General features: G+C 41.7%; 1 long non-coding RNA gene across 1 annotated transcript; it reads right to left on the minus strand.

Annotated features, from left to right (window-relative positions):
- Positions 1-2,211: 2,211 nt before the first annotated feature.
- Positions 2,212-4,593, minus strand: LOC139082427 (uncharacterized). The gene is made up of 2 exons (XR_011538401.1): positions 4,531-4,593; positions 2,212-2,351 (listed from the first exon to the last, which is right to left on the minus strand). It is a non-coding gene; the product is annotated as an uncharacterized lncRNA (long non-coding RNA).
- Between the last annotated feature and the right edge of the window lie 6,686 nt (positions 4,594-11,279).

The following is an 11,279-nucleotide window of genomic DNA, read 5'->3' on the forward strand; positions in this document are numbered from 1 at the left end:
ACAAAGACAGTAAGGTTTGTTTTGCATATTACGGTGAAAATAAAGTAAATTTTCCTTCCTTAATTTAGCTAATAATATTAAACCATATATTTTTGAAGTTAATTAAAATCTGAAATGATTATAAATTTGGGAGTAGCTTAACTGGGTGGGTTCTGGCACAGGATCTCTCATGAAGAGGTTGCAATCAAGCTGTCAGCCAGGGCTGCAGCCATCTGCAGATTGAAGGCTGCCTAGAGCTGGAGGATATGCTTCCAAGATGGCTCACTCACATGCCTGTTGGCAGGAGGCCCCGGCTCCTCACCTCATGGCCCTATCCACAGGGATGTGTGAATGTCCTCGACATTTCAGTGGATTCCCTCCAAATCAAGTGATCTAAGAAAGAGAACAAGGGTAAAGTTGCAATTCCTTTCATGACCAGGTCTCAGAAGTCACAAACCATCATGTCTGCTATATTCTGCTCGTGAGAAGTAAGTCCACGAGTCCAGCCCACACTCAAGGAATTAAGGGTGGGGAGGCAATTAAGCTCCACCTCTTGAAGGGACATGTATCAAGGAGTTTGTGGACATCTTTTACAACTACCACACTAGCTGACAGTGGGAGGCCTCAGTTCCTACCATGTGGGCCTCTCCATAGGACTACTTGAATGTCCTCATGACGTGGCAGCTGGCCTTCTGTTACCGAACCTGAAGTGAGTTCACTCACCCGTTGCACAGCAAGCCAATCTCTGACACCGGGTGTGGTGGAAGAAAGTAGGAATTTTATTTTGCACAGCGCTGAGCAAGGAGAGAGGGCAGCTAATGCTTAAATCCCAAACTCCTCAAAAAAGCTAAAAGGAAGGGTTTTTATTTGGGGTTTTAGGTAGGGGAGGGGGAGCATATGGCCTTGCTGGACAGAGCTTTCCCACCAGCCTGTCTTTGGCCTGGAGACACTTGCAGAGAGGAGGGAGCTCATGACCTTGCTGGTCAGCAGCTTTCCCACCAGTCTGTATCTCTTTGTGGGGAGGAGATAGTCTAGGTGCTTGTCCTTGATGGTGTCTGTCTCCATGGAGCATAGTGGATTCTGGAGCCAGGAAGCTAGAGAGTAAGCAGGGAATGAGTGTTTTGGTTTTAACCCCATATATGCTGGGTTTAGTGTGGGGACACTGATATCAGGGTCGATATCAACTCCCCCCTATTTTATGTCCGTCCCTCAATCTTGAGGGATTTGGGGTGGTGACCAATCTAGCTACTTCCTGCTGAAATGGAGTGTAGGTTGTTTCATCTCATTGAACCAGTCTTTTAATAAGGCAGTGATGCTGGTGGGCTCCTGAAGGTGGGCCTGTATCATGTAAGTAAGTAACCAGGTATTTAATAAGAAGTTTTTCTAGAGAAACAAAAAGAGAAGAACAAGGTTAATGATTGGAGCAAATTATAAACCAGTTTCTGAGCCCGGGGGCAGCCAATCAAGATTTCTAGAAGTCAGGGTCGAAGAATCTTTTGCAGTTTGAAATGTCTCTCATGGTGTCATCGGGCACTCAGGTGGCTTTTTGAGTGGCTTACACAGCAGTAGACATGAATCTCTCTTAAGTTTATATTGGGTCTTCCACCTTCCGTTTGTAAGGCTTTAGGAAAAAGGGCAGATTTAGTTTTCAGTGACTCCAAACGAAAATAATGGGAACAAAAAAACCCTGAAAATGTCAATTTGGAGGTTTTTAGCCAGATATTTCAGAAGACTAGAAGAATTCAAAATCCAGTCCAGTTAACAGAAGTGAAACAAAATTTCAAAGACAATTGAAAAAACTAAAATCCAATATTTATAAACATGTATTATAGTTTCTGTTGAAACATAATCTTCCTCCCTAAAATCACCCTCAATTTCACTAGACATAGCCAAATTAAGACTAACTGGTTTGCACAATGTTTAGTTTTAATAAGTTTGGCATAATTATTTACATAAGTACAGCAAGAATAGTAATTGATCATATAGGCTCTTTTAAATCTGCTTTGCTGGAACCTTATAAGGAATCTCAGGTTGAACTTTAAAGGTCTCTCAAGGAAAGCCAAGCAAAGGACCTGTTATCAGATTCTGCCTGCAGTACCTGCAGATTTGGGCGAATCCCTCTCTTCGTGAGGTTCCCCAAAATACTGAGGTTCCTTGTACCTGCCAGAGGGAGCGACATTCTTTGCTCAACCTTACCAGGTTACAGAACCCATAAGCACAGTACTAGGCCAATATTTCCAAGTGGCTTTATTCCAGAATGTCAACCTTCATTCCTCAAAAGCTGTTGTGTTATATCCAAGCCTGTATGTTTTTTTTAAATATGTTATTCCAGTCGAAGTCTTGGTAATATAACCAGTGTTTCCAATTGTGTCCTGTTAAAAGAAGAACAGATTCTTATTGTACTTATGCAAACAACCATATTGCCATAAGAATAAGAATACTTACTTATCAGAAGTTTTTGTGTTTTGGGGGGCTCAGATAGGGAGGAAAAAACAAATGCTTCAATTTTGTTTATAAATTGTTGTAAGTCATAGTTCTTTAAGAGAAGAGAGAAAAAGGTTTTCTTAACTCTGAAAAAAGCAAAACATCAAAAAATCAGCAATATCTCAATCAAAAAGTCATAAAAATTATAATCATCCCTATCAGTTTATTCTGTCCTCTGTAATTGGTTCTTGATCTTAATCTGTCAGCAGTTTGTGAGGTCATCAGTTTCTCTGTTGGAGTTCTGTAATTTTTACTCAGTTTGGTTTTACAATCTGAACGTTTACTGGAAATCTGTATTCTAGAGTGTCAGAGTCCTTTCCATGAATTTCTCTGAAGATGAAACATATTTGCAAAAACATCAAAGTAAAATAGCCACTGTTCATAAATAACAAAACATTCAAAAATGGTAATTGACAAAGGCATTTGACCATATCTGTGATATATAACATGTTGAGATAATAACTAGGATTATAGCTGACAATCAGAACAGATCAGATAATTTTTAAAATATTTATATCAATAACACTCATTTACATAATACCATTTAAGAAAGTTTATCATTACTTATTTGACAATGATTCTCATGTAATTTAACATACAAAATAAGCCTTATTAGTTTAGCTTTTTTTTTTTTCAATAGGAAGAGAGCAAATTTCTCTGAGAAGTCCCAGGAGCCCTCTGAAAATCCCCAGAGAAACTCTCCCTCTTCTTCCAGGTCAAAAGAAAGCTTTTGTTCGATACTTGAATATTAGTGTCAGGGGGAAGCTTGTCAAAAATATTAAAAGCTTTAAAACATTTGTTTAGATAGGAAACAAAGTTCACTGCAAAACTATGTTCAGGCATTCAAAGTGACAACAGAAACAGTCAAGGGGAAACAGAGTTAAAATAGTCAAAAAAAAAAGCCTTTTTATAATCTTTTTATCAAGAGCAGATTAAAAATTTAGGAAAATTAACCTTTTAAGAAAGAGGAAACCAAGTTTTAATTTTGTACCACTTTACTTTTGACATATAAGTGTATTTACTTAATTGGATTTACTTTAATCCTGGACAACTTGATCATACATAAATCCCTTTAGGGCTTTACTTTTACAAACCTTTGGTTACTTTTTTACATTCAGAATTTGTCCCAGCACTTTAGGACAAATTTATCTTTCTCAACTCAAGAAACAAAAATATTTCCATTCTTTATATCTTTTTACTGAAAACATATATTTTACTTTCCTTGAATACAGACCTTTTGGAAATATACGTTTTCTCATAGAAAATTTCTCAGCATACATAAAACATGTTTATTAATAAACCAAAGCACTTTTTAGTCTCTTTGATATAAGAAACCAAAGGCAGACAAATATATGCTCAGTAGTTAACCTTTAATATTTTATCTTATGTGGCAATGACCTAGATACCCAATAAACTGTTATTATTTAATTTAACTTAGTAAAACTATAAAATTAAGTTTCCAAAAAGATTTTGGAAGCTGTTTTTTAAGTATTCAGACTATAAAACATAATTATTGTACTTAAAACTCTTACCCAGTTTTAACAATTACTCTTAAAAACTTCATGTGACATTACAGCAGTGAAGTATTATCCTCAGTTGTTTTAAGTACATATATCACAATATAATTATTATACGTATAATTATATATATATATTTATTTAGTTTACCTGTTCTTAACAATTATATTTAGATCGTCTACAAAAACTCCGTGAGACATTAAACAAAATTAGCTATTATACTGAGTTATGAGTTTTGCTGATAAATTTTGTAACAGAGATGACATGAGCTCATTTGACCAGTAAACCCAGGCTGTATGTCTGCATTGTAGCCAATGCTCATAACTTTGAGGACACGTTCATTTTAAATGAAACCAGCAAGCTTAAACAGGCTTTCCTTCATCAAAGATCATTTTATATCATGTTAAATGACTTTGTCTCTTAGAAGTTTTTGCATATTCATTAAAGACTACATTCCATTATGAGAGATTTTGAATCCTTTTCTGAAAGGGGTTTGCATAATGGTCATTACAATCCAAATTATCTCAAAAGTTTACTTATTTTTACTCACTCAATTTTAGATCAGGAATTTTGGGGGAGTTGAAGCGAGGCTCAGCTTGCTGGGAAGCTCAGCAAGAGAGTAGACAAAAGCAGCAGATTTGGGTTCTGGCTGCTGGCATGTTTAATTATTTAATTATTTTCTCTTAAAGAGGCAGTAAAGTATTTCTAATTTTATTTAGAAGCCTCAAAAGATTAAAGCAGACTCCCCGTTGTTGCACCTGGCTTTTCCAATTGCATACATCAGTTTGCGTGAACTGAAATTGGCCTGTTTAAGTATATCAATTTTTACAAAACTTTATCTTACTTTTACTAACCCTTATATTTTTAATTATAACTTACGTTAGAATTCTACTAACAAGTTTTGGTATTACAATATCGTTCAGGGGAAGCATTCCCAGTTAGACATAACATTTATTCCCAAAGAAAACATCCAGGCAAAGTTGAATAACCTCTTCATATAATATTAGCTTAAACATTTTAATTTTTATAGTCTTATTAATCTTAGTAGCCTAACTGTTGCCCCAAACAATTGTTGGTCAGGTTTCTCACTCTGATTTTTGCGTCCTGACCTTTTACATTTTTCAAACTGGGGTAAATAGAACAGGTTTGTCTGATGTCCTTTAATGTTGGGGAGCCAATAGGCGGGTCCCTTTAGCCCATCCAACCTTAGGCAGTGTTTTATTAAAAGCTTTGTTTTAACTTCATTCATATCTGTTCCATTTATCCCATTGAGATGAGTCCTGTGACTCTTCCCTTCCTAATTTCTCTTTGTTAACTTAACATTTTTATTAGCATCTGTAAGACTACAAGAAGCTGAGATCCCAAGTTTGATTAAGTTCTTAAGACTAGTCATTATAGTTTCCTCTTAATTTGGTCTTTTCGTAGGTACCAATAAAACAGTTGTTGATCATAAGAGCTCTCTAAAAAGTTTCCCAACTTGAGGATTCATCTTTTCTCTCTCTGGAGTCTAAAGAATATTGTGGCCACGTGGCGTTACAAAAGAAAATCATCCCTCTTTAGACATTGGCTTATAGCTATAGGTCGACCATCAGCCAGTTTTTCCCAAGGGGCTCTTAGGTGGAATAGATGCAGCATCTCCCATGTTAACACTTTTAAAAGGACAGACAAACAGACAGACAACAAATACCAAACAAGCACGCATTCCCAAAAACCCTCGGCCACAAATGGAAGCCAAAACAAAGACCAAGACCAAAAACCAAAGAGCTTCCAGCCCCACCTTAGTCCGTGTCCTACACTCGGGGGTGCCCAACAAATGGAGACCCGCCATGCAGGTCTTCCCAGATGAGCAAGGACAAGGGGCCTCGGCTGTGCACACCCGGGGGACTCACCAACACCTGGCCGGGGCGTCGCGGTGACTTCAAATCAAACGGAGCCCAGAGGGCTGCCAAGGTACCCATTATTTCCGGCCAGTCCTGTTGGAAAAGGTTAACACAAGGACAAAGACAAAAACTACCAGCTACTTACAAGAGACGTCTTCCTAAGTCCTAAACCTAGTTTCTTCCACCACCAAAGCAAAAGCGCCATGGGCCAACAATGTCTGGCTAGCAGCCAGCCACTTGGGGCTGTCCCTGAGACAAGGGGCTCAGGCAGCTGCAGGACAGCTTCCAAGAGAGGCCTTTAGCCAGAGGCTGGTGTGCCACAGGCGAGACGTCCACCTGGGACATGGTCCCATCTGGGTCGCCAAATTGTTACCGAACCTGAAGTGAGTTCGCTCACCTGTTGCGCAGCAAGCCAATCTCTGACACCGGGTGTGGTGGAAGAAAGTAGGAATTTTATTTTTGCACAGCGCTGAGCAAGGAGAGAGGGCAGCTAACGCTCAAATCCCAAACTCCTCGAAAAAGCTAAAAGGAAGGGTTTTTATTTGGGGTTTTAGGAAGGGGAGGGGGAGCATATGGCCTTGCTGGTCGGAGCTTTCCCACCAGCCTGTCTTTGGCCTGGAGACACTTGCAGAGAGGAGGGAGCTCATGACCTTGCTGGTCAGCAGCTTTCCCACCAGCTGTATCTCTTTGTGGGGAGGAGATAGTCCAGGTGCTTGTCCTTGACGGTGTCTGTCTCCATGGAGCATAGTGGATTCTGGAGCCAGGAAACCAGAGACTAAGCAGGGAATGAGTGTTTTGGTTTTAACCCCATATATGCTGGGTTTAGTGTGGGGAAACTGATATCAGGGTCGATATCACTTCCACAGAGCAAGTGATCCAAGAGAGAACGAGAAGAATTCACAATGTGCTTTATGGCTTAACTTCAGAAATTACACTTTGTCATTTCTGTAATATCCTGTTGGTTACACAGGTCAGCCTTATTCAGTGTGAGAGGGTACTAAATAAGGGCATGTGTCCCAGGAAGCAGGGATCATTGGGGGACGTCCTGGATGCTGGGACCCAAAAGAAGTGTGGGGACCTGAAATTGGCCACCCCAAGATATGTCTCTTTGGCATCAGGATTATTTGAGGCTGATTGCTTTTGATAAACTGGGACAGGGAAGGAGGCTCTGAGGAATGGAATTTGCCCTTTGTTGGGACACCTTTGCATTTGTAGGGTAAATCTCCATCTGTAGGGGGTGCCTCCCTCTCTGTACCAGGAAGAAGAAGGGAGATGGCCTTCTCTCTGGAAGCTCTTAATCAATACCAAAGGCAAGGACTTAAATCTGCATTTTATTGTGCTCCTCTGGTAACCTCCTGTAACTGACTTCCCTCCCCCTCCCAACTTTGGCATTTCTTTAAGGATTAAGCATCTTTCCTTAGGCTAGGAACTGATTGCTGCACTCACCTGTGACCGCCCAGCTCCAGACAATAGACTTGCCTCCTGCTAGGCCCACCGAGATAGCAGACCCACTACCTACTGTGTCCATCAAGCACTGTGCCCAACAGGGCAATCTTGTGACTATTGTGAGAGGGACATTTCAACCATATGTGAAACACCCTGTTTTGGGGTATACAACCGCTCTGTGCACCCCACTTCTTGAGTGCCCTTTCTTCCTTCAGGAAGAAAGGCCCCGGGCCATGGTTCCTCATAAAGCTTTGTTTAATTTTCTCTTGCTATTCTGTCTCATGTGAATTTAATTCGTTCTCCGGCCAGACGAACCCCCATTTGGGGAGAGGAAATGTCCTCCTCCCCTACAGAAGCAATAACTGCTTCTTCCAGGGCATGCTGGAGAGGGCTCCAAAAATGAAGTGACATGAGAGGTAGGCTTTTGGGGTCCCACAGACTTAGATAAAAATGACAAGTACCAGCAGAAGTTATCTAGTCTATCCTTGACTTTGTAGGGAGGAAGACTTTTCCTCTACCTAAATGTGGGTTCGTCTGGCTGGAGAACGAATTAAATTCACATGAGACAGAATAGCAAGAGAAAATTAAACAAAGCTTTATGAGGAACCATGGCCCGGGGCCTTTCTTCCCGAAGGAAGAAAGGGCACCAAAGAAGTGGGGTGCACAGAGCGGTTGTATACCCCAAAACAGGGTGTTTCACATATGGTTGAAATGTCCCTCCCACAATAGTCACAAGATTGCCCTGTCGGCACAGAGCTTGATGGACACAGCAGGTAGTGGACTGCTATCTCGGTGGGCGTAGCAGGAGGCAAGTCTATTGTCTGGAGCTGGGCGGTCACAGGTGAGTGCAGCAATCAGTTCCTAGCCTAAGGAAAGATGCTTAATCCTTAAAGAAATGCCAAAGTTGGGAGGGGGAGGGAAGTCAGTTACAGGAGGTTACCAGAGGAGCACAATAAAATGCAGATTTAAGTCCTTGCCTTTGGTATTGGTTAAGAGTTTCTAGAGAGAAGGTCATCACCTTTCTTCTTCCTGGTACAGAGAGGGAGGCACCTTTACAGATAGAGATTTACCTTACAAATGTAAATGTGTCCTAAGGAAGGGCAAGTTCCATTCCTCAGAGCCTCCTTCCCTGTCCCAGTTTATCAAAAGCAACCAGCCTCAAATAATCCTGATGCCAAAGAGACATATCTTGGGGTGGCCATTTCCAGGTCCCTACAACTTGAAGACAGAAAGAAAGAACTAGGACAGGTGCCAGGAATGTCCACTTTTCACTGCCTTTGATGCTAATTCTACCTTTGCTCAGGATCTTTCTAAAGTGGCTGCAGGTCTCACAATACCAATTAGATCAGGCGGCGTTTCTTTAATAACAGGTATTAAGTACTTGATGAAACGCAGTGGCCATTAGAAGCTACTCTTTCTTCTCTTTTGTAATTAGGATGTGAACTTCCTTAGGGTGATTGGGAGAAATGAGATGCAGCAGCCCCCACCTCCACTCCTGTCATTGTTTTTGCATTCAAATCACAAAGTCTCTACCAAGGAGCCTTTTAAAGCTTTTACATTTTTGGTAGGAGAGAGGACAAGAGCAGTGGGAAGCTCAGCAGATCTTTAAAATAGAAAATTTTCCATTTCCCTCAGAAAACAAAAAATATCTCCTGAGTTATAAGTTAGAGGTCTTTGTTCTCTCTTGTGTTTTTTTCTAAAAAGCTTTGGGATCATCACAATGCTGCATGTGGTCATTTCACGTCTATTCTTTTAATTTTGTTGTAAACTTTACATATTTCCCCAAAAGAATATTCTATAAACAATCATAACAAAAATAAATACAAAGAACTGACCATTTAAGGAGAAACAGGGTGAGAAGCCTCATCTTTGTCCTGAGAGAGTTTTCCTTTTCCTCCTGCGTGGCCAATAACGCACTCGGTCAGAGAGCACTCACTGCAGAAAGCCACAGGCTCAAAGCAACTCGAGAGGCCAGCCTTCCTTTACAGCTGGGTACCTCTGGACAGTCCAAGCCAGGTACCAGCCTTCGCTGAGCAGTGAACTCAGCGCAACTGGCCTGCGCTGGGCACAGAGGTGTCCCACGCCTTGCTGTGCCTCCTGACAAATAAAAATGGCAAGTAATAGGATATATTGGAATATATGAGGAAGCCATTTGGTGTAAACCTAATTCGGCCTGACCTTGTCTTTCCAAAAGGGCCTGAGGGAGGCTGTTGAGCATGCATGTATATCTGCTTTAGAGATTCCCTATGGCAAGAACAAAGGCCCTTGAGATAAAGGTGCAACTTCCCTCCCCCTCCCAAGGTTGGCATCTCCTTAAAGATTAAGCATCTTCCCTTAGGCTAGGAACTGATTGCAGCACTCACCTGTGACCACCCAGCTCGAGGCAGCAGACCTGCCACCCTGCTGTGTTCACCGAGACAGTGACCTACCTGCTGTTTCCATCAATCGCTGTGCCAACAGAGCAGCCTCGTGACTATTGTAAAAGGGACATTTCAATCATATGTGAAACACCCTCTTTGAGGATATATAACCACACTGTGTACCCCCACTTCTTTGGAGTGCTCTGTTCCTTTGTGGAAAGACTCTCCCAGGTTATAACCCTAAGATTTAAGCTCAGAATAAACTCGCCCAAATTTTCATTTATAGATTGGTTATGGATTATTTTCGTCGACACTCCTTTGCTTTTTCCTCTCACAGGATTAAATACTATGTACTGGGCATCTACTCTGTGCCTGTGCTTTATATTCATTTTCCCTCTTCCTCCCCAAACCCTGCAAAGTGGTATCATGAGCCCCATTTTACTGTTAAGTAAAGTAAGGGTCAGGGAGTACATCAGTCAGGAATCTTTCTTTTGCCAAAATTAAAAACTCAATTCAAAATGGCTTAAGCAAAAAGGGTGTTTATTGGCTCACATAACCAAAAAACAAAGCACATGGACCTGCAACTAAGATATACAACTATGTACAGGAGGGAATTTGGGGAGATAAAGCAGAAAAAAAACAACAGCAAAAAAAAAAAAAAGCACGTGATGGGCTTCAGGCACAGCTGGATCCATGTGCTCATGTGAGCCACCAACGCCCCTCATTTCATGTTTATTCTTTTATTTTGTTATAAACTTTACAAATTTCCACAAAGGAATAGTCTATAAACAATAACAATAACAAAAATAAGTACAAAGAACTGTCTAGGTAATGAGAAAAAAGATGTTGCCCTCTGCCCCTTGTTTTTGTACTCCCTGCAGGCAGGCTGTTCCTTCGTGGTGTTGGGGGGATGGTTGAGACAACCAGATACACTACATTTCATGTAGCGTGGCAGCTGTGGAGGTGCCCCATTTGGATCTCCCTTCTAAAATAACTTGCCATTCAGCTGCAAGGAGCACCATTGACTGACAGCCTGCAGCTGTACCACCTTCAGAATCCATGCCTTTCCTGGCCAAATACCAGCCAATGACTGCATATGGTAGGGGTACTAGGGCCTTGTCAATTCTGCCCAATACATGAGTCCTCTAATGGACAGTCTTTGCTCCAGGGAGTCCAGAGGCATTGGCTGGGATTGGCTGAGAACATTAAATCTGATTGTGCTCTGAGGCTCCCTGTTCATCATTCACAGGCATTGCCCTCTCTCCTAAACAAAGCTCTTGTACTCCAAAAAGTCCATCTTTGGAGACAGAGATAAAAGTCCATCTCAGCATCTTCCTCCTTCAGGAGTCAACAGACACGTCACATCTCACAGGCTCCCATCCCCCTTGAGACAGAGATCCCTGCTCCACCACCTCCCTTTGGACGCCCTTGGACTGATCTTCAGTGCGCTCTTCCAGCTCCCAGCGCCTTCGGCTGTGCACAGCTGGTGCTCTCAGTGCCCCACAGTTAGCACTTCATCCTCACTGGACGTGTAGACCGCCCAGCGCCTGGAGTGAATGCCCGGCTTCCTCTCCTCCCCTCCCACCTGACCGGTCACGGGCAAGTCGAGAGCC

The sequence above is a fragment of the Equus przewalskii genome, chromosome 3 (genome assembly GCF_037783145.1).
Source record: "Equus przewalskii isolate Varuska chromosome 3, EquPr2, whole genome shotgun sequence".
Taxonomy (NCBI): Eukaryota; Metazoa; Chordata; class Mammalia; order Perissodactyla; family Equidae; genus Equus; species Equus przewalskii.